Raw genomic sequence first — 27,284 nt, forward strand, 5'->3', positions numbered from 1 at the left:
TACCATTGTTCAAGTTTTTCCAGGAACCTAGGCCATTTCCACTTCAATTCAATTTATTTATTATGCAGAGTTCACTTAAAGTTTACATCCTGCATGAAACACTGTCTTACCACCTTAGTGGCCCACCCACCCCTGAAAGTCCTTCAGCCTTCAGATACCATCTGGGTCTTTGTTATGGCTATTTGTACGTGTTTCAAGGCATACAAATCACAATCACCCACCCATTTCCATGGAGAACATGATTAATTTGGCTATAATTCCACTTTCCAAAGACATACAAGCATGAATTTAAAGAAACTTTCAGAATTTCTCTTTAAGTAGGCATGTAAGTGACAGGCCACTTCTCTTAGGGATACACCCAAGAAGAGGATCAAGGCTAGAAAAAGAGGTTTTAGCAGTAGCCTTCTGAAGCAGATAAAATAAACTCAAAATAAACCTTGACCTGAGAAATTTCATTCTGTATCTGAGAGAGAAGCTGAAAAGGTATGTGCTTTTGTGGAAAGTTAGTGTGAGCAGAACGAGGCTGTAAAAGCCCACACTTTGAGGAGGAGGGCTGCTTAGTGGTCCAAGAGGTATAGATAGAATAGTCTAGATGGAAGGAAGCAAACAGCAGCCAAAATATCTGTATAGGGTGGCTACGGTCCAGTCATGTAGAAGCAAATATTCAGGTCTCCTTGATCTGTGAGCTGGACCCACAGGAAACAAGTACTTCTAATAGTTCTCAAACTCAGAAAAAAAAATCACTCTTTCTAAGTCATAAATAAAGCCTATTATTATATCTGTCACCCTATTTCAAACCCCACCCTCCCTCTGATTATCTCTGTGTGATTCCATTAAATAAAGATTCAGTTTATAAGCCCTACCTTACATACACGGTATTATGTTAGGCAGAGGGACGCCATGGTGAGCGTGGCACAGTATGATCAAAGACCCTGGGACATTTACAGCTAATCATTGTGTGAAGTTATAATTTCTACTTAAGATTTTATGGTATAAACCAAATGCTTTTGGGACAAAGTGGCTGAGGCAATTCTAGCAAGGCAATTGAGAAAGATCATGAAGAATGCATCACTCTCACAGAAGAGGCAATAAGCGGCAAGATCATTCTAGGAAGAAGGAACAGAATCACTAAAAGCACAGAAGCATGCACAGAAGCATAAACTTGAGCAAGGGGTTGGGGAAGAAGCATCTAGAATGGAATGGAGGCTGCATGATGGAAGTGTGGTGGGTGGGAAAATATGGCATTTTTCAGTGTAGGTTGAGATACTGCATATGACTTTGGAGAGCATCAGTCATGAGTGGTGTGATCATGGACATTTATTATGGAACTGCCTACAACTTTTGTTACTTTAAAAATAGGCATTTTATTTTTTCAAGGGTGCTGATCCTAAAAGAAAAGACATTTTACTACTATATACACTTACAAAGAGTCATATACCAGATCTCATTAATGTATTAGCCCTTTTTATTTGTCCTATGTCTAATGTTATGGCTCAATAAAGCAGCTCAGATAAACTTAGATTATATCATCCTAATCTGTGGAATGATCCCATAGGGTCATTCCCAATGTCATTGATGGCCTTTGCCCCCTTCCCTATGTTTCTCATAGTGACATTTTCAAATGCTACTAACATACATTTTCAGCATTCAAATTCCAGGGATGAGAATTTAGTGTAAAGGGCCCTAACATGCACCAAGTATGGATCCTGATCTTTCCATAACCATCCCTTAACTTGAGTAAGTCAATTAATTGTCTCTGAACGCCTGTTTTTCATTCACAAAATAAGAATAAATCCTATAGTCTTCCCAGGATCAAAGCAATGCACGTGAAAGCCTTTTGTTAGTAGAGAATAAATGGTTAAAGAAGTATCATTATACATTTTTTTTTAGTCTGTAAGAAAATATATTTGATTTTATGGGTCCATTTTTATGCGTGCCTATAACAATACTTCACACAACAGAGATCATCAAAAAATAAAGTTTCACTCAATAAGGTCAAACAGAAATTTTTAAAGAATCTATTATATCACATAAAATCCAGTTATTTTGTGTTAATACATTTTTCTATGGAAATAAAGAAACAGGAACAAAGAAAAATAAAGGTGAAGCCCCAAATAAAGATTCGAAGATAAGGACAAATTGCAGATTAATCAACCATCCTAAGACTTGTTTTAAACATCAATAATGCCATATCTTTAACAGAAGTTATATTGGATAATGGCAGAAGTTATATCTAAAAATCTTATTTTTATTTTTTTTTGGAAACATTAAGCCATTAAGGTTAATTTAATGAAATTTCATATAGCAAGAATGCCAGCTGTTTAATAATGAAGAATGCTGTGCAGCAGTTAGAGAAGGCTTCAGGGGTTGTTTTATATGCTGTTTTTAACAATTCAACTAAGCCAGGGGTCATTTGAAGATGAAGAGATCGGAAAAAAAAAAAAAACCAACCCACAATGATGGCTGAGCTAATTATTTACAATAGCTAATGGAATCTGGTATGGAGGAATGTAGTTGACTATATGTGTAGCCTATGGTGATGTACTCTTCAGGAAAAAAAGTTGTGTTTTTCCTTAAGTGTACAGTTAATGAATTTGATATATACACACATAAACACACATATGTATTTCATTCTGAGTTGCTGATATACGTTTTCTTCACATTTTGAGAAAAAAATTGCTGTCATTATTTTTTTTATCTTGAATCCATATTCATTTCCCTTCTTCATTATGTCTCCGTGACTATCATGTCCAATTAAACATAACTGTACTACTTTTACCTTATTCTTACCTAACTTCTGATCTTGGTACTCTCCTCTAAATATTTTGGGTTTGATTCCCTTTTGTAAGATAACTAGCATTCCATAGAATTATTTTTAAAATGTCCTCAATCCTTTTCTACAAACTCTAACAGTAGAAACAGTATAGTCTTCCCATCCCAGAGGATCATGTGCATGCATCTGGGGAATCTGAAGAAAAGCCCGGAATAGTCTTTCTCCATAGAGTGAAAGAGTCTCATCATCCATCAGATGACATAGGTTGTCATTTGCCAAACATTAATTCTAAGGTGGCTCGGAAGAAATCAGGGGAGGAGGTGATCTGTATTCACAACTGCCATCATCCCTGTTTGGTAAGAGGACAAAGAACTGACCCACATAGAAAATGGGACACAGTAAACACTGGGGCAGAAATGGAGATTATATTAAACAGATGTCATTTGACTGTTTTGAGGATAATAAAGCAATCTCTGAAATTAAGTAACATTGTGAAGGACAAGAGTGGATGCAAGAGCACCCTATCCAATTCAGTTCCAGCATTATTAGAACTTCAGGCAAGTGACGTCATCTACTGTTACATGAATACTTTGAGGCTTTGTACTATTTTTCTAAATTATCTCTAGACTTATGATTTATGAACTTGTGATCAATAATTTTTAACTATAGACACTAGAAAGAGTTGAAGAAGCCAATGTAATTTAGAATGTCATTAAGTATGTCAAAATGTTCAGGGGATAAAAATTATATTGCTTATACAAAAAAAAACTAATTAACATTGATTAAGGCCCCAAAAATTCAACCCAATGTGTTTAGTTCCTTTGCTGTGTTGTCCACAGTAAGTTCTGGGTGGGTTATAAAGATGGTAGTCTCAGTCCATGCTTTCAAAGAACACAAAACTATGTACAGAATGTGATATAAATAATACACTGGGTTGAAAAAACAATAGGAGAAGGAAAAGTAGGTTTGGCAGGTAAATATAAAATCTGAGTCCAATTTCTCTTTTGTAAGATAACCATTCCTTAGATTTATAAGGAAAAGAAAAAATATCCCAAACCCTTTACTACAAACTCCAACAATGGAGAGTATAGTTTTCCTGTTGCAGGAGATCATGTGCATACATTTGGGAAATCTGGAAAAAAAAAAAGGGCAGAATAGTCTTTTTTTTTTATAGAGTAGAGGAGTATCACTGTTAATTAGACATAAAAAAACCAAAACAAAACAAAGAGTAAAACACTAAGTCTAAACATATGGTGAGATCAAAATTGTGTTTAAGAAAAAAAAACAGAAATATTTATATCAATTATCCTTTAGAAGAAAAGTGATTTGTTCAACTCAGATTTGCTATAGTTCTCTGAGTTACTTGATGGAAGGATACATGACCATAATCTCACTGGCCATCAAGGCAAATGTATCCAGCAATCCAGGAACCCAAAGCACATGTAAACAGATATCTTTCCCCGAGGAAGACTTGGCTTTATGGGCTCAGCCATTGCCAAGTAAGCGATTTACCTGAAATGGGATTTAGCTGGATAGGGATGAGGACTAAGGAAAAGAGGAATTAGTGAAAGGGCTGGGAAAGATTGCATAGTGACTTGTTCTAGGATAGAAGGTTGGAAGAGGGACAGGGTCAACAACTGTAATTGGTTACCCAAGAAAATTACCAGTGATGCATAAAGCTACCTCCAAATAGGTGCACCCCAATCTCAACATTGATATTTTACCTGCTTGAAGGCAGAATTAACATCACCTTTCTCACCTCTCCAATACTTAGCACAATACCTGTAACCTCTTAGATACGCAGTAACCATATGCTGAGTGAATTACTGAATGTATTTGCATGTATTGGAGCATTAGTTAATTTGCAACATAAAGCAGACTATCCATGAAACCATCCTCTAGTTTATTTATTTTAGTACCCAAAGTACAAAAATATGCTGCTGTTTTGTGTTTGTGTATATGTGTGTCTTAACAGAGATATTAGAAAAAGAAAAATCTGTCAAAGGAGAACAACATTCTATTGAAGAAAAATACTGACGTTCACAAAAAAAAAGAACAAAGCTCTTGGTGTCCCTCTATCTTTAACATCCCTCTACCAGCAAAGGGAAGCCCAGAGGTTAACAGATTTAGCAGAAAAAGCAGGTTGTAGTCCCATTGACAGCTAGGAAATGAAATGACATCAAGTATTCAATGATTGCCCTCAATTAGCCTATGCAAAGCAAGAATTAATTACCAGCATTGAAAAAGTTCACCTTTGACTCTTCTTTCAAGATCTCACTTACACTGAGTGTTCCTCTGGCGTTATAAATATAAGTCCAGTAGACTTGATAACTTGCTTTTCCCTTAATATATTTTAGTTGGAAGTAGTATTTTTTTAAAATATGGCAGCTCAAACTTAATGAAAGAGGACTCCTAGTTGGTGTAATACATAGAATATAAATCTACATATACATGTAGATGTAGATACAGATGTAGATCTATATAGATCTATAGATCTAGATACCAATTCATGAATGACTGATTTACTGATCCGGAATGTAACAAACATTAGCAGTATCACTTCACGTATTAGCTTTGGAATTCTCAAGGCAGCGATTAAATGTATTAAAGTAAACCTATAAAAGAGTTTTATTACTATTCAGGGAAATAAATCATAAAAAATAATGTCTATATAGGTACAGATCCCATTTTTTGACATACTCTAACAAAAGCTGCATATCTTTTTCCCAAGCCAGTAATAAAACCAAATGAATCCCTAAAGCCATTCATTTAATGAAATAATTTTGTTAAGCAAACAATAAAAACCTCATTGGCAACAAAGAAGTTGCGTTGGAGCACAGGGAACACTGAATGAAGACTAGAATGTGATTTGCTGGGTCTGGGAGAGTCATCTGGGCAAATGGAAAGGCATAACTTGGCTTAGCCAATATTACAAGGAGGCATCAATCTTAGCTAACAGAAGAGTTAGGAGATATAAAGAATTGCCAGATTAGAGGAGATAAGAATCCAGAAAAGGGGAGAATATAAAAAAGCAAGAAAGGGAGCTTGGGAGAGGAAATGAACATTTGCTTGAGCACTCAAGTTTCATCCCCTATGCGAAATACTTTTATCTATGGTTTTGCAATGATGACAACATGGTATCAACTAGAAAGCTATACCGGGGTCAGAAGGATGACCAACGAGAAGAGAAGTGTGTCTTTTTTTGGAAGATCATGGGGTTTGAACTCACCCAGATGTGGCTTTAAGTCCCAATCTTTTTATTTTTTTTTATTTTTTTTATTAGAGGTATCTCTGTGGATAAGGAAACAAAACTGGGCAAATACGCTTAATCATAACATAACTTAACTGTACTTACTCTTTGTAGCTAGTCATTATTTGGTAAAAGAATGTCCCAAATCCTACTCACCTCTATAGCTACCTGACATTTCTGAATGCCTACCAACCAGTCAAGAGAGAAGGAGATGGATATAATTGATGGTTTAAGAGGAACAAGTAAGCCTGAATGAAATATTTTAATGTCATGTTTAGTGATACATACATAAACATTGCAATTGGCCTAGTAACTGCCTATCATGTTGGGGGTTTCCACACTCCCTCTAGTGAATCCAAGGGCAGAAGCACCAATTTTTTTCTGGCCTTCCAAAAGAATATATATAATTGATCATACCTTGTAAAGATCAACCAGAAAAATACATTAATGGATCAAGGTAGTATTAGTTCATTACCCCCTTGTGACATTGGGGTTTAACAAGAAATACTAGACACATTCTTCTGGAGATAGTTGTGAGGGGATGAAAGAGAGTTGGTCTCCTGGTCTCTGCTTCTTCATCTGTAAAATGGAATATTCTCAGTGTCTAATGTAGGTTGTTGACACAGTGCTTTGACCTGTGTCTGCACATAGTGAAGGTCTAACACAGAAGAGCTATTATGAATATTAAAATAAGAGATGCACCCCCCAAATCTGTAAGGTATAGTTTTGATAGATTAACCAGATGCTGTTCTTTTAAAATAGTTATCTGTGAAAAGATGTTTAGATGTTTCTCCAGGCCAGTACTCATTAAAATGGGAAGAAAAAAAAAAAAAGTACAAATGGAAAAAAAAAAAAGGTTTTAAAGGCAAATGAAACTGAATTGTGTGTTTTCCAAAGGGGTTTATTTTTTTCTGGCTGCAGCCCTCCATTTTAAAAAGCACATTATTTGCTACAAAACCAGTCAGTAAATAATGAGTCATGCTGCAGAATTTTGTGCCTTTTCAGAGAAATATTTTCTGACAGCAATATATCTCTGAGTAACTTTAAAATTCTGTTGAAACTGGTTTGTTTAGACAATGTTAGCCAACTTCTGCCTTGGGTGTTAAGAGTGAAGCACTCTGTTTCAGCAGAGCAAGGCTAGGCTGACTGATCTTGAATATAGTAACGTTGCAGTCTGCCCCAAAGTAAACAGAAATTGGCAATTTGAAAATGTCATCAACCCAGAGCTTTCAAAGGTGTTAAATATTTAACTGTAGCTAATAGACTGCAAAGTAATGCTTGCCTGGCCAAATACATGTGCTTTTTATTTCTCCTTGATCACTCTTGGCATCTTCTTTTTTTGTAGTCTCAGTCAGCTTTTCAGAAGCAGAGCAAGGCTGAAGGCAGTGACAACAACCTGGTTCTAGAAAACTCTGGGTTTGGCTTGAGGAGAAGGCTTTAGAGTCTAGGCCTTGGACCTGCGCTCAAGTCTCAGATACAAAACCTAAAACCTATGTGACTTGAAGTCCACCTCTGTGGGCTTAGGTTTTTCATCTGTAAACTCTTGTGCATGGTTTAAAAAAGAAATGAGAAGCTTTTCATCTTGATGAAGTCCCAATAGTTCATTTTTGTTTTTGTTTCCCTTGCCTCCATAGGTGTATCTTGCAAGAAGTTGTTGTGGCCAAGTTCATAAAGGATGTTGCCTGTGTTCTCTTCTAGGATTTTGATGGATTCTTGTCTCACATTTAGGTCTTTCATCCATTTTGAGTTTATCTTTGTGTATGGTGTAAGAGAATGGTCTAGTGTCATTCTTCTGCATGTGGCTTTCCAATTGTCCCAACACCATTTATTGAAGACACTGTCCTTTTTCCAGTGGATAGTCTTTCCTGCTTTGTCGAATGTTAGTTGACCATAGAATTGAGGGCCCATTTCTGGGTTCTCTGTTCTGTTCCATTGATCTATGTGTCTGTTTTTGTGTCAGTACCACACTGTCTTGAGGATCACAGCTTTGTAGTACTACTTGATATCCGGCATTGTGATGCCCCCGGCTCTGGTTTTCTTTCTCAATATTCCCCTGGCTATTTGGGGTCTTTTCTGATTCCACACAAATCTTAAGATGATTTGTTCCAACTCTCTGAAGAAAGTCCATGGTATTTTGATAGGGATTGCACTGAATGTGTTAATTGCCCTGGGTAACATTGACATTTTCACAGCATTAATTCTTCCAATCCATGAGCATGGACTATTTTTCCATCTCTTTGTGTCTTCCTCAATTTCTTTCAGAAGTGTTCTGTAGTTTTTAGGGTATAGATTTTTAACTCTTTGGTTAGGTTTATTCCTGGGTATCTTATGCTTTTGGGTGGAATTATAAATGGGACTGACTCCTTAATTTCTCTTTCAGTCTCATTATTAGTATATAGAAATGTCACTGATTTCTGGGCATTGATTTGTATCCTGCCACACTGCCGAATCAACAAAACTAAAAGGCAACCTACAGAATGGGAGGAGATATTTGCAAATGACATATTAGATAAAGGGCTAGGATCCAAGATCTATAAAGAACTTATTAAACTCAATAGCAAAGAAACAAATAATCCAATCATGAAATGGGTGGAAGACATGAACAGAAAGTTCACCAAAGAAGACATAGACATGGCCATGAAGCACATGAAAAAATGCTCCACATCACTTGCCATTAGGGAAATACAAATCAAAACCACAATGAGATACCACCTTACACCAGTGAGAATGGTGAAAATTAACAAGACAGGAAACAACAAATGTTGGAGAGGATGTGGAGAATGGGGAACCCTCCTGCACTGTTGGTGGGAATGTGAACTGGTACAGCCACTCTGGAAACCTGTGTGGAGGTTCCTCAAAGAGTTAAAAATAGAGCTACCCTACAGCCCAGCAATTGCACTACTGGGGATTTACCCCAAAGATACAGATACAGTGAGATGGCAGGACACCTGCACCTCAGTGCTTATAGCAGCAATGTCCACAATAGCCAAACTGTGAAGGAGCCTCGGTGTGCATCGAAAGATGAATGAATAAAGAAATGTGATATATAAATATTAATAATATATATTATTATATTAATTATATGATATATTAATATATTATTATATATTAATATATGTATCCACACACACATACAATGGAATATTACTCAGCCATTAGAAACGACGAATACCCACCATTAGATTCGACATGGATGGAACTGGAGGGTATTATGCTCAGTGAAGTAAGTCAGTCGGAGAAGGATAATCATTATATGGTTTCATTCATACGGGGAATATAAAAAATAGTGAAAGGGGTTATAGGGGAAAGGAGAGAAAATGAGTGGGAAAAATCAGAGAGGGTGACAAAACAAGAGACTCCTAACGCTGGGAAATGAACAAGGGGTAGTGGAAGGGGAGGTGGGCGGGGGGATGGGGTGACTGGGTGATGGGCACTGAGCAGGACACTTGATGGGATGAACACTGGGCACTATACTATATGTTGGCAAATTGAACTCCAATTAAAAAAAAATACAAAAAAAAAAAAAAAAGAAAGAAAAGAAAAAAAAAAAGAAAAAGAAAAACAGAGGAGGTAATGAGCATTAAGTACTCACTTAACACAGTGCCCAGCACAGAGTAAGCTCAGTAATTATTGGCCATAAGTACAATATGTGTTGCTATCACAATTTAGGTGCATATCTAATACTTTTCTATCTCTGGGCATTTGCTCCTTTTTCTTTAGGATGCTCCTCCATTGGACTGGGCAGAGGTGTCCCTTTCTCAAGTCCTTGTGCCTCAACTCAGATGGCATCTCCTCCCATGGGCCTTGGCTGGTCCTGATCTTTCTGGTTAAATCTGCCATTCCTCATTCCTCTGCCACACCTAGCCACCCCACCACACTCCACTGCACTCCACCCTATACTGTCTCACATCCACTGCATCACCTGACTATAACTGAAATCATATTAGTTTTTAAACCTGTTGACAGTATCTCGTTAGTCCAATACAAGCTCTTTAAATAATTTTTTTTTCCATCTTGTTCACCATAAATTTCCAGAGTCCAGAACAGGACATGATTCACCAGAGCTTCCAAACAGATGCTTATTGATGAACCAACACTTATTATGATTATTATATCTCTGTATTAACTTATTTAATTTATGCATTAGGCTGTTACTCAGAATACAACATTATATTATTAAAGAGTTCCTGTAAAAGTTAATCCATCATGCAGATATTATAAATGACTTTTACTAAATATAGCATCAAGTGTGTCATTAGTGTCTGGGATTCTGGTAAAAGTAATATGCTAAGGAGAGCTGGGAGAAAAGTGTATACTATTAGCATAACTTATCTCCTGATCAAGTTAAAAGTATGAAGCTCTTTGTGATAACTTCCCAAAATAATCCAGTGCTCTTAACAATGGCTCTGAGAAGAAGTAAGATAGAAAAAAAGGTGTCCACCAATCCAAAAGTGTTGGCAAATGGTTACCAGAAGTCTTTTTCCTTCCTTGTGAGAACTTGACTTCCAGTGAATGGTGAAGCTCTGTTCCCCTGTCACTTGGTATATACCAACTATGTTACTTACGAATAGAACCTATAGAAAAAATGACTCTGATTGGCAAACTGGGTCTAGTCCTGGAGGAACCTGAAATTAAACTAAATTATCCAGAGTGGTCTTCATACTGTTGGTATCCCCAAACGTGGTGACTTTTCTGTCATGCCCCTCATCATATACAATGGCAACCATGCCCATAGATCTGTTGGAAACATTGGCTGCTATGAGTATTGAGGCATCTGAGCTTAGGCAGTGCTGCTGACTGCCTGGTTTGGACTTGTATCCTTGTAGCTGAGCTGTCAACCATGGTGCAAAAGAGATCTGTTTAGCAATATGGACTGCTTGCTATAAGGCCTCTGCCTGAAGAGAAGTCTTAAAGCTGCCTGCCTGGCAAGCTGGGCTTCCCACTCTATACCTTTCTAATGAATCTCAAGCTAGTATGGCCAGGGACAGTTGTTACAAACTAAATATGTGCAACTCCCTCAAATTCATATCTTGAGACCTTAACCCCCAATTTGAAAGTATTTTCAGGTATAGACTTTGCAAGGTAGTTAAATTTAGTTGAGGTCATGAAGGTGGGGCCTCCTCCATAGAATTAGTGTCATCCTGAGAGGAGGAAAAGATAGGAAGTTACTATGCTTATCTTGTGAGAAAACAGTGAGAAGATAGACATCTGCAGGACATGGAGGAGGATACTCACCAGGAATCAAATATATGGTATTTTGACCTTGGACCTCCTAGTCTCCAGAACTGTAAGAAATACATTCCTGTTGTTTAAGCCCCCATAACTTTGTTATGGCAACCAGAGCTATGAGCAGTCTTTTGAGACTCAGTGCTTCATAAAGCCTAATAAGGAGACACCCTGGTGGGGAAATCTGGACAGCTAATGGTTTGATGGTTATGGACAGCACAGATATTATTCTGCAAAGAGGTTGCCTAGTCAAAGGACATAAGATGGAGCCAATGAAGAGATGAGAAAACCATGAGAGAGAGTAGCAGCTCAGCTTCTGATTAGCTAAGGAATTTGGCAGAGAGGCAATGTAGAGGTCCCTAGGAACCCTTCAATCATAGAGAAGGGAAGGAGACATGGACTATTTTAAATCTGTTTCAGAAATTCTTGGCATATAGAAGCTAAATAAAGAAGCTAAACTGTATACGTAAGCTAAGTAAATATGCTAACTAGAGTGGCACTTTACTACTTTATCTTAAAACTATCTCCATTTCTTATTCTCTGCTTCTTTTTTTAGCTACATTCTCCATACAAGAGCTTTCTTGGTAAGGATAAGCAGTACCCTAACTATGATGACCTACATATATTGGAAGAAATTGAAGAAAAAAAAATCTCACAATGTAAGTGATAGAGAATATAATCCTTGAATAGAAGGAATTTGTACATTTGACATGACTCCAAGTTTTCCTGGTGCTCTATTCATTCCTAAAGGCAGCATGTCAGTAGAAAAAAGGATGAGGGAGGAAGTTAAGAAATCCAGACTCGGGGTCAGCAGACAACTCATCAGAATGACACTGAGAAGGGGCACTGGCCTCTCAGCCCTTCCTGAAGACAGATCCTCATCTAAGGAATGAAGAGAATGACGGGACCGGCAAAGCCCATGCGGGACTGACTTCTGGAATTATATTACCCCTTCTTCATATCCCATTATCTATTACGACAACAATTTTGTTTACTTTGTCTTTTTGTTTTTTTCCCCAAAGAATTACAGAAGTGTTGACCCAGACTTCTTTCTTCTTATGTCTCTTCCTTCTGTATGCACTGCCTTTTACAATCCCCAAAACACACCTCCACTTATATCACTGAGCTCTCAAATGGTGCTTCCCTGCCCACCACCAGACATCCAAGGCTAGACTTCCCCATTGAAGCCCTTCATTTCTATCCATACAAATTCCATACTATGCCTACACTCCATATTATATGAAGGATAGGAGTGAACAGGCTGGAGGCATAAAGCTTTAGCTGGTGCAAATCTGAATGAGCATGTTTAAGTCTATTGTGCAACCTAATAATCAATGACTCTTTGGGAAGAAGGTGATGAAATGTGTATTTCACAGACAGCCCTACACCTAAGTAATGCTGGTATTTTTGTAAATAGAGCAAAAAATATCCAGAGGTAATGAGTCATCCTACAGTTATCCAGGGTGAGTTGACATCATTACTTTTCTTTATCATTTGTGACATTTTATTAATAGTTTAGGTGCTTCATTCTCTAAGACTCCTGAACAAATACCAGAGAAAATGAGATGCTATGAGGACTATATGCAAAGTGCATACTGTCATATATGTATGAATTCTCTTTTAAAAATATGATTCATAAAAAAAATAAAAATAAAAATAAAAATATGATTCATGAGTCACTTCACCCAGCAGAACTATGGTTTTTGGCAACTTGGCTCGACTCTCCAGAGTCCTAATCTTTGCCAGACTAAACCAGGTACAACAAACTCCAAGCTTTAATGGTGAACACTCATCCAAGTTTGATTCCTCCACACTTAAAATTCATTAGGTAGGGTGCTTTCATCATTTTCCTTAACTATTGGTTGCATATTGTGATAGTTTCTCATCAGTCATCCACGATCCTTTCCTACCAACTATAAATTTCATGTGGTTGACTTTCAAAAGTTATTTATTTATTTCAGTCTAAAAGGGTAAACAAACCAAGAATGAACTGCAGGTCTCAGTGTGAACCAAGACATAATCCGTAATTCTGGGACTCCTCAAAGACTACTAAGCTTCTTTCCACCTTTGGTGAAATGAAATTGCAGAGTGTCCTCCCCATCACAGAGGAGACGTAAGACATGACAAAGAAAGATGAAGCCAGAAAAGCAGCACTCTGCATCTTCAATTAGCTGTGGAGGGAAAATGAGACAAACAGTCATGTATAATTTAGAGGCTTGCTCTCTGGTTCTTCCTGCCATGGGAAGCCTTTCACGGAGGGAGGAAGCGTGATCTAGCGCAGTGCTCGGAGCTGGGAGTCAGTCGTCTTGGGCTGTGTTTCCAGTTAGTTCACGGACTTACTTTCTGACCTGTATGCTACTAAATTTCTCTCAGAGTGACTGAAACAACTTGCTTGTACAGATGACATGTTTGGTTATTCTGGGCATGAGGGCAGCCATTATCCCTTCAGCATACACATTAGGTTTAGCATAAAACAGACAGGATGAGAAAAGACCATGGTGTTTGAGACCAATACACGTTGCTGAGATGGACAATAAGAGGGCAAGGAGCATGGGGAGAGGTTATAATGTGCATCTTCTACCTAGAGGATCGTCCTTTGTTTTGTGTTTCAACTGGTCAGCAAATTATAAACCGTCATAATGATGAACACTGTTTCAATAAATGCCAAATCAGTCATTCTAAAACCTTCTTTCACCAAGAAAGAATATGGACAGAAAAGACCTATTTTCTAGAAGAAGTGGGTCTTGGTTTATTATTAACCTTAAGCTTAACTGCTGAGAACTAGGCAGAGAAGTTGGAAAGTTAACTTCTGCAAGCACATTTCCAACAGCAATCACTGTGTCTTGAACTGATATGCACTGAGAAAAAAAATCATCATCATCCACAAAAGAATCCAGAAAGAAGTGAGAAGACTCCTTCTCCTGCCACGGTGAGTGTGGAGAAGCCTCTAAACCTGAGGAAGGTACAGAGTAGGCAGGTCTCTCCAGGAGCAGCCATTGAGTGGAGAGGAACCAAATACAGTTGGCACACTAGCCAGAGGGCCTGCCTCTGAAGGAGACTATATAAAACGGCTCAGCTCCTCAGCCTGAACAAACAGGTGGCATGTATTAGACCAGTTGTCAGTTTAGATGACCAGTGAGAGTGCTCGCTTCGGCAGCACATATACTAAAATTGGAACGATACAGAGAAGATTAGCATGGCCCCTGCGCAAGGATGACACGCAAATTCGTGAAGCGTTCCATATTTTTTGCAGACTTAAAAAAAAAAAAAAAAAGACCAGTGAGAATCCTCCTTCACTGGAGATTAGTATTTCAAGAAGGCACAAAGGAAATACCTTTGGGCATTCAGAGAAAGAATTAATAGCTAATATTATTGAGTACTTAGAATTAGGCAATTAAGTGCCTGACATATTTTATCTCGTAGTTCTTAAATCAATGTTATGAGATTGCTGCATATATATTAATATATATTACATACATGTAATATATTAATATTGCTGCATATATTAATATATATTATATAAAAAATAATATATATATTACATATATAATATAATTATTCCATGGGTTAATATATACATTAACCCATGGAATAATTGAGACACAACTGAAAAACAAAAATAAGTAACACGTCTATTTTATATCCATAGAAGGTAGAGGTTTATGAGGGTTTTTTATGAATAATTGAAATTGAAAGACAGAAGGTAGATTTAGTGGATTTGGTTTTGGCTCTGGTCTTTGAGCCTAATAGGGCGAACAACTGACTCGATTTGCTCAGGAGTGTCCTCGTATCTCTCACTCCTGGTAGATCACCCCTCCCTCTAAATTAGCTAAGTAGTTCTTAGCTACTTGCTCAATAAACACAGAAATCAAAGCCCAGAGGGCTAGGGTAGAGATGCAGCATCTTTTGCTTGAACAGGTTTCCCAGCTGATGCTGAGGTACACCAGAGTTGGAGACAATTGACTTTAGCTTAGAGGGTACTGATAGACTATAAATCAGCCTTCCGAGGCCTACACTTATTTAGAGTTTGTGTGCGCCTGCTAACTTCTCTGCCTTCACCTGAATTCCCATCTGGTGAAGGTGCTAAGCTATGCCCCAAATAACTATAGCACAGGAGCCAAAAAATAAAAGCAAATGAACAGGTATAAGAGAAAAATGGTAATTAAAAATATGGAAGGGGTAGGGGATATGAATATGGCAAGATACGAGAGGAAGGTGAGCGAGAGAAGAAAGCAGTGCCATGAAGCTGGGGAGCAGGGAGTGGCAGAGAAGGGGATACCCCCCCACGACCCTGCACTCCTCTCCTCCCAGAAACCTCTGCTCCCTCCATGACTCCTTGTTAGCCACACATGGCCGGCTCTCCCAGCTTGTATTTCTCTCAAACCTGGATCACTTTACCAGCTATTTCACGAGACTAAATAAATGGTGTCAACTTCAGAAAGCATAGCACATTCTGTTTAGAGAAGTGGACATTCCTTCATACCATTAGGCTGTGATAACCTTTGGCAAGAAACATATATTCCTTTGCTCTGTCTTCTCTGAGAAGAAATTTTCCTTCTGTTCTCATGTGGTCAGTGAAGAAACAAAGACTACCATATTTAGTGGAAGACAAAAGGGCAGGCTTTTAGGAAAATATTGACTTAGAAAACCTTATCCCTGAGAAAAAGATTGTAACAGAATGAGCCAATGAAAAATCCCCACTGAGATTTACAGGATTTAGAACCTTTCTTTTTTAGCTGATGTTCACATGTCACTTTTAGTTGACCCAGAGCATTAAATCATGCTAATTTTAGCTAGCTACTGTATTTTTGGAAATTAGGGTTTAAATCCCACTTTTATAGTGAGAAAAAGTTATCCCATGAAGCTGCCTGGTCAGAATCTGGTAAAAGAACAATCCTTTCTTGAAAGAAACTGAAAAAACAAACAAACAAAAAAAAACATTGCAGAGAACAGCCCAAAGAGGACTGAAGACTGAGTACTTTACCATGAATATGTGTTTTTTCAAAATTATGTTAAAATAAGCTTTTTATCCAAAAAACTACATTCTTATTAATAGCCTACATAGCCCAGCATTTCTCCTTAATAGGGATTTATTTCTCTATGAAGAATGTCCTGGTGGCCATAACTGTACATATCCACTCCTTTCATATTTGTCTTTTAGCACTTCCCTTACTCTGTTTTCCCTTCTTGTCATTTTTATACACACCTTCTTCCCTAGATGAAACTGCACTGAGGATACAGGAGGTGACTAATTAAGTTATTTATTTATTTATTTATTCAACCAATATTACTGAGTTTACCTGGTTTATGTCAGGCTCAGTTCTGGGGCCTGCAATACAATAGTGAAACAAAGTCACTGAATTAAATTTACAGGCTGGGGGCAGGGGGACAGGAATAGGAAGCAAACCAGAAATCTTGATGTCAACTATACATGCCAAGGAATAGATAACTTTAATGACTCTAGGGACCTAATTTTGAATGGTCAAGGAAGGATCCTCAGGGCAAATAACACCAAGTAGAGTCATTTGCTCTGCAGGTTAGTAATAATTAACCAAGCTCTAAAGGGTAGGAAGACCTGTGCCAGCCGCAGACAGGGCAGGGCATACGTCAGGGCAAGGGTTGCAGTCAAGGCATGGGTAGGTCCTGAGCTCATGATCTCCAGCGAGCACTGGGTTCTGTGCCTTGCATGTAGCATGCACTCAACAACCTAGGTTGAATTAAACAAAAGTCCACCTAGATCAAAGTGTATGTGAAGAGATGTAAAGTCAAAATTATCCTTCGGGTATTTTTAAGGGCTCTAATCATTCTTGGTTTTGTTTCTCTTTCTTTTCTAGTCTTTGTTACTTAAGAGCTTAAGGAGCCAAATCAATGAGGAAAAAATCTTACTCAATTTTTGCTTGAAGATGAGTTACATTTGTTTAACAACAGAAATCCAAAGGACATCAGATGTTTCCTCATCTGTGTTCTATACATGCATGAGTTGAAAGTTGGAATAAACATTTTTTAAGCTCAGCAAATTTTCCCCTCTGAGTTGGCCAGATGTTCTGGCTAAACACTAAGCTGGTGGTTAGTAATCAGGCCCTTCTTTGATGGTAATCAGTTTTTACTGATCAGGGGAAGAGTGTTTCCAATAATTCTCCCTTCATTTGTGAAATAGAGTATACACTTAATTTGCACCAGCTATACATTGGAGCAGCATTTGCCATTTGCTTATAAAAATAGTCTCAACAGCCATTCCACAAACAAGTAAAATGGGGTTATTTTAGCTACAGAGTCCAACTAATTTTGATTGAAGAAGATGTTTTTCTGACTGATAAGGATTCTAAAAATATTTTTACTCTGAGGCAATTTATAAGTACAAACTAAAAAAAAAGTGACTCAAAACATTTTAAAAAATATACTACTAAGTTAAATTTTCCCTGTTTTAAGATTCCTTAGTATAGAACTGCAGCTCATTTTGCTTTACTTCTTTCAACAAAATATGATTTTCTGGTGGAGTACTTGTTGCATTTTCATGGTGCATTAAATAGAAACCCTAAGTCCAAAATACAGCTGCTGCTGCTGCTGCTCTGATAAGCAGCTAAAATTATCTCAAAAAGGAATACCTTCATTATTGCACATCTCTTTTCAGGCAGTGGCTTCTCAGTCATATAATGCTTAGCATACTGATTATTTTTAAAAAGTTACAATTATGTCCCTGTGGATTAATGTTCAAGAAACCATATCAACACTAGTTCTAGGGAGCTCAGTCCAAGCACTGCCAAACAAGCCCGATGTCACTGTGACTGAGTTAAAAATAGTGCATTCTGCAGCACTGCATTTTATTTTTGAATCCATCAGGGGTGTCCACTGAGCTAAAATGAGTGATCCAAAGTAAGCTGGTCCTTTTTTGCCACTAGTAACAATTATATTTATTTGGTCTTAAGTCAAGCTTAAGTTACATATTAAATATATGTGTTTTACTTCATGAGAATGAAGCCAGTCAACTGAAACATTATTTTACAAGATTGCATTAGCAAACTGTCCAAAAGCAGTATTTAGTTTGTAAAAATTCTGACAAATACCTCAAAATTTTTAATGGTGATTTGATGATGGTGTCCACTGAGCTAAAATGAGTGATCCAAAGTAAGCTGGTCCTTTTTTGCCACTAGTAACAATTATATTTATTTGGTCTTAGGTCAAGCTTAAGTCACATATTAAATATATGTGTTTTACTTCATGAGAATGAAGCCAGTCAACTGAAACATTATTTTACAAGATTGCATTAGCAAACTGTCCAAAAGCAGTATTTAGTTTGTAAAAATTCTGACAAATACCTCAACATTTTTAATGGTGATTTGATGATGAAAATGGTTATAGTATCTCCTTGTATCATCTTTCCTTCTCCTTCCCAAAATTCAAGTTTTTAAAAAAATATTTTTCCTTGGCATAATGTAATACACTACAAAATCATCTTTTAATTTAATAAAATTGATTAATTTCACTTTTTTCAGAAAGGAAATGTTTCAGACCCACTTGCCAAGTACATGTGCAAAATCCATTATCAGTAGCACTATGCCCTAGTTATGCATCCAAATACTCAGCAGACTTCCACAAATTTCCTTCAATTTTTTTTTTCACTCACTGAAAAAGAAAAAAGCCAAAATACCTCAATTCCAATGATCCACTCCTTTCACTGAATAATTATCTGCAAGCACTTGTTACAAGCTTAAGGGCTGATGGGAACACAAATCCTGTAATGGAACCTAAATAACTTAGAGCATAGCCTTTTTACTTTGCACACTGACCTTGGACCCTGCCAAAACCTCACAACACTCAAGGTCTGATTTGAGTTAGATATCGAAAGTCCTCATCAGGCATCCTGTTGCAGTCACTTATGGCTCATTTGTCATTGGGCTGTGCTGCGCTCACATAGGTAACAGGGTTTCATTTAGGCTTAAAGGTTGAGTTTAGCAAAGGCTGACTTTTCTTTCATCATATCAAAAAGTTAACTTCCAGGAAAAGTGATAGAACTTGGGAACAGTACTGTGTTATTCTTTGAGGTACAGGCCCATTCCATAAATTAAAATTCTCTCAACAGGGATAGCAGCAATGATTTTCCATTTAAGAGGTCAGCACTAAAATCAGATAAGACACCTTTGGGACTCATTAATTGTTCTGTGTCTTTGTATCTCTCGGGTACCTTATATTCACCATTGTGAATTTTTGTTAAATGGGACCATAATCACCCCCAAAAGAGTAACCTGCATTAAGAGTCATGCATGTAATCTGAAGCATATATTAATTTAATGGTTAAGCTTAGCCTTCTCAATAGGATTCTGTCTTCTCGGACATATATATGTATGAAAATGTAGATTATACTCATTTTTTTTAAAGTTTGGATTCTAAATAACACTTATGAAGGTAAGGGGAATAAAACTGGCATCCTTATATAACCTACTTGGAAAATTCTTAAATATGTGTGACCATTTTTTAAAGCAACTTAATCAAGTGATACATGGTTACCTGTATTTGTAGGCATGGAGATTTCTGATACTTAAAAATAAGTAAGTTGTCCTTCCCCAGAACACATGGACTTTATGAAAAAAAGATACAATGTTATTTGTTTATTTTTATATAGCTTCATAAAACAGATAATGGCCAATGGCCTATAAAAATATGCATCTATTCCAACTACACAGACATCTAGATAGATCTTATGAAACTTACAGAAACATACACTGATCACTAATTTTTTATCTCTTACTAGCTTTTTAATAAAGGACTTGATTCTAATCTTCCAGGAATATCTTTTTACTCTTTCAACATTGGCCTTGAACATTTACTACTCCTTCTGCCATTAACCTTACACAATTTCTGTTAATATACACTTTTTATTAATTTGGTCATAGCTGGACTCTATGGTGTGTGTGTGTGTGTGTGTGTGTGTGTGTGTGTGTCTTTGTTCTCCTCACAAACAATTTCAATGTGTAATAATATGCTCAAAAAATGCTACAACCCACACGTCAGAGTCTCAAATTTTGTTGGTTCATCAGTGGTGCTAATTTATTCCTGGTAGATATGAATCAGATACTATACTGTATTTAGAGCTAGTAAATTCCATTTTAAAAACTAAGTCACATAAATTATTCAAAAAGGCATGTTAAAAACTAGGCAACATCAAATACAACAAAATATAATAAACATATAACATCTTAAAATTGCAGTTTATTGGTTCATATTACAACAGTAGTGTTTTGTAAAGCCAAAGAGTTTTGATTTGTTGAGGAGAGGGAGAATATTTGTAGTCAAAGCACCGACTATGTATTAGGGCTTGGCAGTTTGGTCCTAAACCAAATGAGAAGCCATTATGGTTGAAAAAAACAAAACAGGCTCACTTGGCTTTAGGTGAATAGGTGATTGGCCAGGAAGAAATCTACTAAAAAGAAAGAAAGAAAGGAAAGAAAGAAAAGAAAAGAAAAGAAAGAAAAGAAAAGAAAAGAAAAGAAAAGAAAAGAAAAGAAAAGAAAAGAAAAGAAAAGAAAAGAAAAGAAAAGAAAAGAAAGAAAAAGAAATCTACTGAGATAATTGCAAAGGGATTAGTAGATACCACTAATGATTCAAATACAGCAACCCCGATATACAATGGTATGGCCATTGATTCCTATTATTTCATTTTAGGCAAACCCTTAGAATGTATGCAGTAGAAGTTCATGGAGTGAGATAAAGGAGAAAGTCTTGCAGGATTCAAAAATGGCCTAGATAAGAAAAGATCAAGGAGATGAAGAATTGAACAATCACTCTAAAATCTCAAATCTCCTTCCGGAGAAAGCAGGTGGTCAGCAAGAATGCTAGGCAGTAACATGGTACTGAGAAAATGTAGATAATTGAGAAAATTCACAAATTCCGTTTAATTTTTATTTAATTTTAGAAATCACAAGCTGTCCCATCTGAGATATCCTATGGGAAATTATAGGACTTTGGAGGCAACAGACATCCAGGATATCTTTTCAGACTAGATTTGAAACCTGTATCACGTAGAAAACTTTGCTTATTGAGAACTCCTTGCATGACATCTGACTGTGGTGGGAAACTCCTCTACAAAAGATCAGATGCAAGATAACAACCGGGGGCTATCCAGGGTCCTACTGTGTGGGAGGATGGTGGCCTACAATCATTCCTGGTCCTCATTTGGAGAACTCCAGCTATAAAGAAAAAACACCTCTTAACTTTGCTCTTCTCTTTTCGGCTATGTGGTGTAATGTGTGATTGCTAAAATTATGGTACTTTTGGAAGAATCAAGGAGTCCAACTATCATGACCACAAAGCCTTTGGCCTTATCAAGAAGTGAACTTGCATCACTAGGAAGCAACCTATTTCTAATGACCTTCAAAGTGTCTGGATCATGTTGGCATTTAGGACCAGTGGTAAATTACAGAAGTAATCAATATCATAGTAAAACTGTCTAGTCCTAGTATATCAGAGTGACTCTAAATTAATAGTTGCTCTTTATTGATTATCCTATCATGAAAATGGAGAATTTGGGAAATAACTGACTGCCTTAGTTCCAGTCAAGTTATTGAGAAATGAAAAGTATGAAGCACTCCAGCTAGCTGAGCCTCAAATATAAATCTGTTCCAAGGTGCAGTCTATTACTCACAGCTTGTCAGGCTTACCTCAGCTGAAGGATTTATGCAATGTCTGCTTGGCACAGGGGCAATCTACCATAATTACCTACGCTCAGAATTGCTCTCAAATAGCACAAATGGTGGGTGACAGTTATGAATCACAATTAGTGTGGTCGCCAATCATGTAACGAGTAAATTGATCTGTATTTTATCTGTGCACCAGCACATCAGGACCTGACTTAGAACAATAATATGGATTTATCCGTAAATGTTGGTTAGGTCACTTTTACATTTGCATAATATTTTTTAAAAATCTCGTTTTCTTTCCTTAAAGGTGACAGCTAAGTCAAGCATAACCTTTTATTTTAAAATTCCCTGCCAGTCCATAAATTTCATCCTACTCTTGGTAGCTTTCTTCTCCTTTGCTTGCATGTTATTCCAGGCCCTTCTGCATTCAAGCTTACAGCTCCATTCTGGGCAGATGCCTCATGTCCCTAGAGCCTTGCTGTTACATTGACCACAGGTCAAGAAGCATTTATCGACTCACATCATCAGTCGTAACTCTGACCGAAGGATTCCTGGGAGAATAGTCGTTTTGCTTTCAAAAGCAGACACCAGGAAATATGAGATCAACAAAATTCCTGGGCTTTGAAAGCTGTAGGATTTCAGAAGTGCATCAGACTGTTTCTAATTTCTAAAGACAAAGGGAAACATCTCAAATTTGTCACTGTTTGGTCACTATAGGGATACACTTTTGTCTTTAAAAAGTATAGCAAGGGCGACGGTAGGGAAAAGAAGACTGAACTGTCTTAAGCATGACCTACAGGCCAGAATAATAACCCTCCAGCAAATTGAAGATGTGCCTCTGAGTGCTAGTTTATAATCTGTCTGTATTAAAGAATTAACTTCTAAGCTCTTTGCTAACATGCTACATAGTAGAGTGCAAGTCCCCCCCAAATCAATATTTTTTATATTTTACACTAAAAGAAAATTAAACTGCTTTTTGAAATCGGAGTCTATAAACCAGTATCTAATATAAAATTACTTACTGACAATTTTACTACTACAAGCTTTTGCAACTGCCTCCAAACTCATAATTTTCAACAAAAATAGTGGGAAGAAATAAAGGAGGCAGGAAGAAAGAAAAAGGGGTTAATGAATTTGAAATATAAATTCCAAAAGTTTAAAACAACTTTTTTTAACTTTCAAGAAGTAGTAACTCTCATATATCGAAGACTGATCCCAACAGTAAACATAATCGCTGTTGACATGAAAGAAATCTTACTTTGTCTTTGAAATGATCATATCCTATGTGAAGAAGCACGTACGAACAATACCAACAATTTACATATTTTAGTGCTTTTCATTTCAGTGATTTTTCATGGTGCTTTGCAAACTTTAAAGGATGCCAAGGAATTTAAACTCAAAAGCATATGTAACTAGAGGAACAAAAAAGCGGGTCTTAAATCCAGTGAAGAAACGCACATGCAATCATTAGCTGGAATTCTGAGGTGAATGCAGGAGAAGGCATAGAAAAGGTTGGCATATTAATTTACTTCAGCATCCATAAATACAGTATATTTTACTGAAGGATGAGTCTTTGGGGTAGTGGTCTGGGCCCTCTTGAAAATATGATTGAGATGGCCTTGATCCCCTCTCCAGATTTTTTGAGGTATAATGGAGAAATAAAATTGTAGAATATTTAAAGTGTACAATATAATGATTTGATATACTTTGTAAAAGGACTTCCCACCATTAAGTTAATTAACCCATCTACAACCTCATATTTAACTTTTTTTTTTTTTTTTTTGGTGAAAACACTTATGTTCTACTTTCTTAGCAAATTTCAATTCTACAATACAGTAGTATTAAGTGTAGTCATCATGTTATAAATTATATGTAGAATGGAAAAAAAAATTCCATAGTATATCCCACCTGCCTGTCAATATAATAATTTATTCTGATGCAAACTTTAAGCATTCTTTCCATGTTAACTGAGAGTAACAGTTATTAATGAGGTTTTCAGTAAACATTAAATAATATGTCTTTTATCAGTGACGTTGGAACCATTATGAAATGCTCTCCACTAGTTGCTTTGCTTCAGAACACAGGTACTATGTGCCACATGTAACCCAAGTACAGTAGAGATACGTAGGGGGACAATAGTGAATAAAGCTTGCTCAGTCTAGAATGGGTGATAAGCTTAAAAGCAGACCTATGAAGTAGCTTGTAAAGTGTTATTTTGGGCACATGGACGACATTACTACAAAGAAAAGCATGATCATTTCTCTGGGAAATAAGGAAAACCTGTAACTTATCTCCCAGAGGAGGAGATACTTGATTTGGATCCTGTAGATCAGTGGGAGGAGACCATGGGAATTCAAGCTGGCAATTATTCTGGACTGGAGAAACAAAAGAAAAAAAGTGTGACAATAGAAGAAAAACACTACATCTTTCAAAAAGACTAGATTTTAGGGCTAGAAATAGAGGAAGGAAGAGGTAGAAGAGGGCCTGGGATTGGAAATGAACACAGGAATCAGATCACAGAGAGACCTGCATTAAAAATTAAACAAACACACGAGAACACAGGAAATGAGTAAATGATGACACAGTTAGGAAATGCCAGTAGGTGAAAAAGAAGTGATGTCAACAGAAGCACTGCAGCAACAGCTGATTCAGTGCTCACTTTCCACAGCTCACCTTCCACAGATTTGAAGAGCCAGGGCAGGTATTCAGGGAGAAACCTTCATGCTTGGAGGGTAGGAGAGGAAGAAAATACAACCCTTGGAATTCTTAAGATGAAAAGATCTATATCTGTAGGCGAACATATATAATGATATGGGGCTGGTCTATTCACATATAAAAGTTCACACATATCTCCATATATAGAATCCAGGTTTTGGTATATATTAATTTTCTACATGTATTACTATCAGAACATTCAGGATAACAGGCATACATCATAGAAAACTCTAAGTGTATATATACATATGTATTCTATTTATACATAGAATGAATCATATATACAGTAAAGCATAAATTCTATAAATCATAGAACAAATTCCGGTACGTTTATCCTCTAGTTTTATAAAAGAATTAACATATATATATATGTATATGTATATATGTGTGTGTGTGTGTGTGTGTGTGTGTGTGTATTGTGTGTATAGAGGAGGAGTGAGAGAAGAAATATGTACTCAGGAAAGAAGTTGAACTGGGGAAAAAAATCAGCCTTAATATGAGGCTCTTCCTCCATATATCAGTCATGACAATTTCTGCTCAGGGACTTTTTACATCCCACTTGTTCTCCTCAGAAGCCTTGCACCTCCATTAGCTACTCCTTTGCCTCCTTTTGTTAGTTTTTGAGTCTGAGAATCAAAGTCATCTCAACGTTAGCTTTTGGAAAGTTCTGACCATTGAAACCAAAAATGCAATGTAAGCAGATCAGCCAATTCAGAAACAAACTCAGTTGGTGCAGTGGAACTACTATGCTTATGAACCCAGCGTTTGGGAATCAGGGGATTAATGCCCAGAAATGGAGGGAATGAGAAAATTGTCTATGAAATCACTTCTTATAAGACCAGAGACCGGATCTAATTTAGATCCACATAACTTTAGCCTTGCGGGGGCCTGGGAAATGGTCCAGCCTAAGCCCCTGAAGAAATTAATAATTCAAATAGAAATCTTAATCGTTCACTTCCTTTTTTCTTTTTCCTATATGAAATTGCACATTGTGCCTGGCTAAAGCCAGCTTTTCTAGCCCAACATGAAATGTGTGTCAGCTGCAGAAATGGTGAAATCTGTGGTGCCTGAATTCCAACAGGAAATCTCCACAGCAAAGCTTTCAACAAAGCCCTGGGTTCACTCTTTCTTCCACAGGACACATAATGGTCTAGAAGTTGAGGAGATGGCCTGTAGGACTCAGTGAAGGTGAGAGAATTACTGTCACCTAGAAAGAGATCAACACAGGAAGATAGAGAAGTAAGGCCCGGAAGCTTAGAAAGAAGTGACCAAGAAATGTTTGCCGAGCTTTAGGCCATGGGAGGTTATGATGCTCTGAGCCTCCGAATCTGAAAAAAAATAGATGTGTCTGCTGCCTCTCACTCCGTCCGTAGATATAGGTAGCATAGATCTCCCAGCAACCCGAAGTAATGCTTCCCAACACCTGAGCTATCTGTGCCTGACTCACTGCTCTTCCAAAGCCATGACCTTCTATGGGCATCTCGAAGATTCAGAGGCCCAGATGCCCCCTTTACGATTTGCTGAGAGATGTTGTAGGATCATTCCTTGTGCCATAGAATCTCAAATGTCTTATCCCCCAGGCAGATTCACAGGGTCACTTGGTGAACCAGGTTTCAAACAGTTGCTGTGTATGTGTATTTATGAAGGTGCATGGACTTACATGGAGAATCAGAAACAATGTAGAAACAGAGTGCTGGCATCGAGAGCTTGGTCCAGAAGGTTTAATTTCCACGCAGGGAATTATTCGGTAGGTTTTTCTTGTTTAGCTAATTAGAGGTATCTGTCATAATATAAACATCTACCTGTAGAACAGGGGAGTCATAAAAGGTTTGAAGTAGAATCTCTGCAATGTAAAAAGTGCCACAGAGCAATTAGAGTATATTTTTACAAGCTCTATTAAAACAGTTGTGGAAGTTAAGCCTGGAAAACCAATTTTACATCTCTTCAGAAGTGCTCTTGTTTATTTGCCTAGGGGACAGCGTTAGTGCACACGGTTTGCAGTATTTAATCTCCCTCTCCCCATCGAGCTCCTAAAACAAAATCATCAGCTTATCAGTGGCACTTTGAAAGCCTAAGTACAGCTGGAAAGATTGGGAAGTCTGAATAAGGGAAAAGAAAAGTGATCCATTTCTCACCACCATATCTCGTATGCCCTTGGTAGTGGGAAAAGCCAGTTCTGCACACACATCACCATTGAACTGAATACAAGCTATGTAAAATCACACAGCATTGTCATTCCACTGCCTCAGCATTTGGTGGATCCTCATTAAAAAGCAACCCAAACACTCCAGCATCATCTAGCACTGGCATGCATTCTGAAACTAAAAGTAGTCAATGAATGGAGACCTGAGGCATACAGGACAGGAGTTACAGAGGGCCAATTTGTAATCACTGAAAGGAGGCATCCCAGCTTTGAAGACAGCCACCTGCCAGATGACTTGGAGAATGATTCTGCCTTGGGCAAGAGGCTGCCTTGTGGTTTCTTCTTCTTTTTTACTTATTTATTTGAGATGGAAGAAGAGAGAGAGCACAAGCAGGGGGAGAAGCAGGCAGAGGGAGAAGCAGGCTCCCCACTGAGCAAGGAGCCTGACGCGGGGCTCGATCCCAGGACCGTGGGATCACAACCTGAGCCGAAAGCAGATGCTTAACCGAGTGAGCCACCCAGGCGCCCCTGCCTTGTGGTTTT

At 37.4% G+C, this 27,284-nt stretch overlaps 1 protein-coding gene and 1 non-coding gene across 2 annotated transcripts in view; one reads left to right on the forward strand and one right to left on the reverse strand.

Moving 5' to 3' along the window:
- GPC6 (glypican 6) overlaps nucleotides 1-27,284 on the reverse strand; it is a 1,091,020-nt gene that overhangs the window by 578,609 nt on the left and 485,127 nt on the right. The gene's annotated exons all lie outside the window — the stretch shown is intronic.
- Nucleotides 14,391-14,497, forward strand: LOC121477197. The gene has a single exon (XR_005984128.1). It is a non-coding gene; the product is annotated as a U6 spliceosomal RNA (small nuclear RNA).

This window comes from Vulpes lagopus, chromosome 16 (assembly GCF_018345385.1).
Source record: "Vulpes lagopus strain Blue_001 chromosome 16, ASM1834538v1, whole genome shotgun sequence".
In the NCBI taxonomy this organism is placed as follows: domain Eukaryota; kingdom Metazoa; phylum Chordata; class Mammalia; order Carnivora; family Canidae; genus Vulpes; species Vulpes lagopus.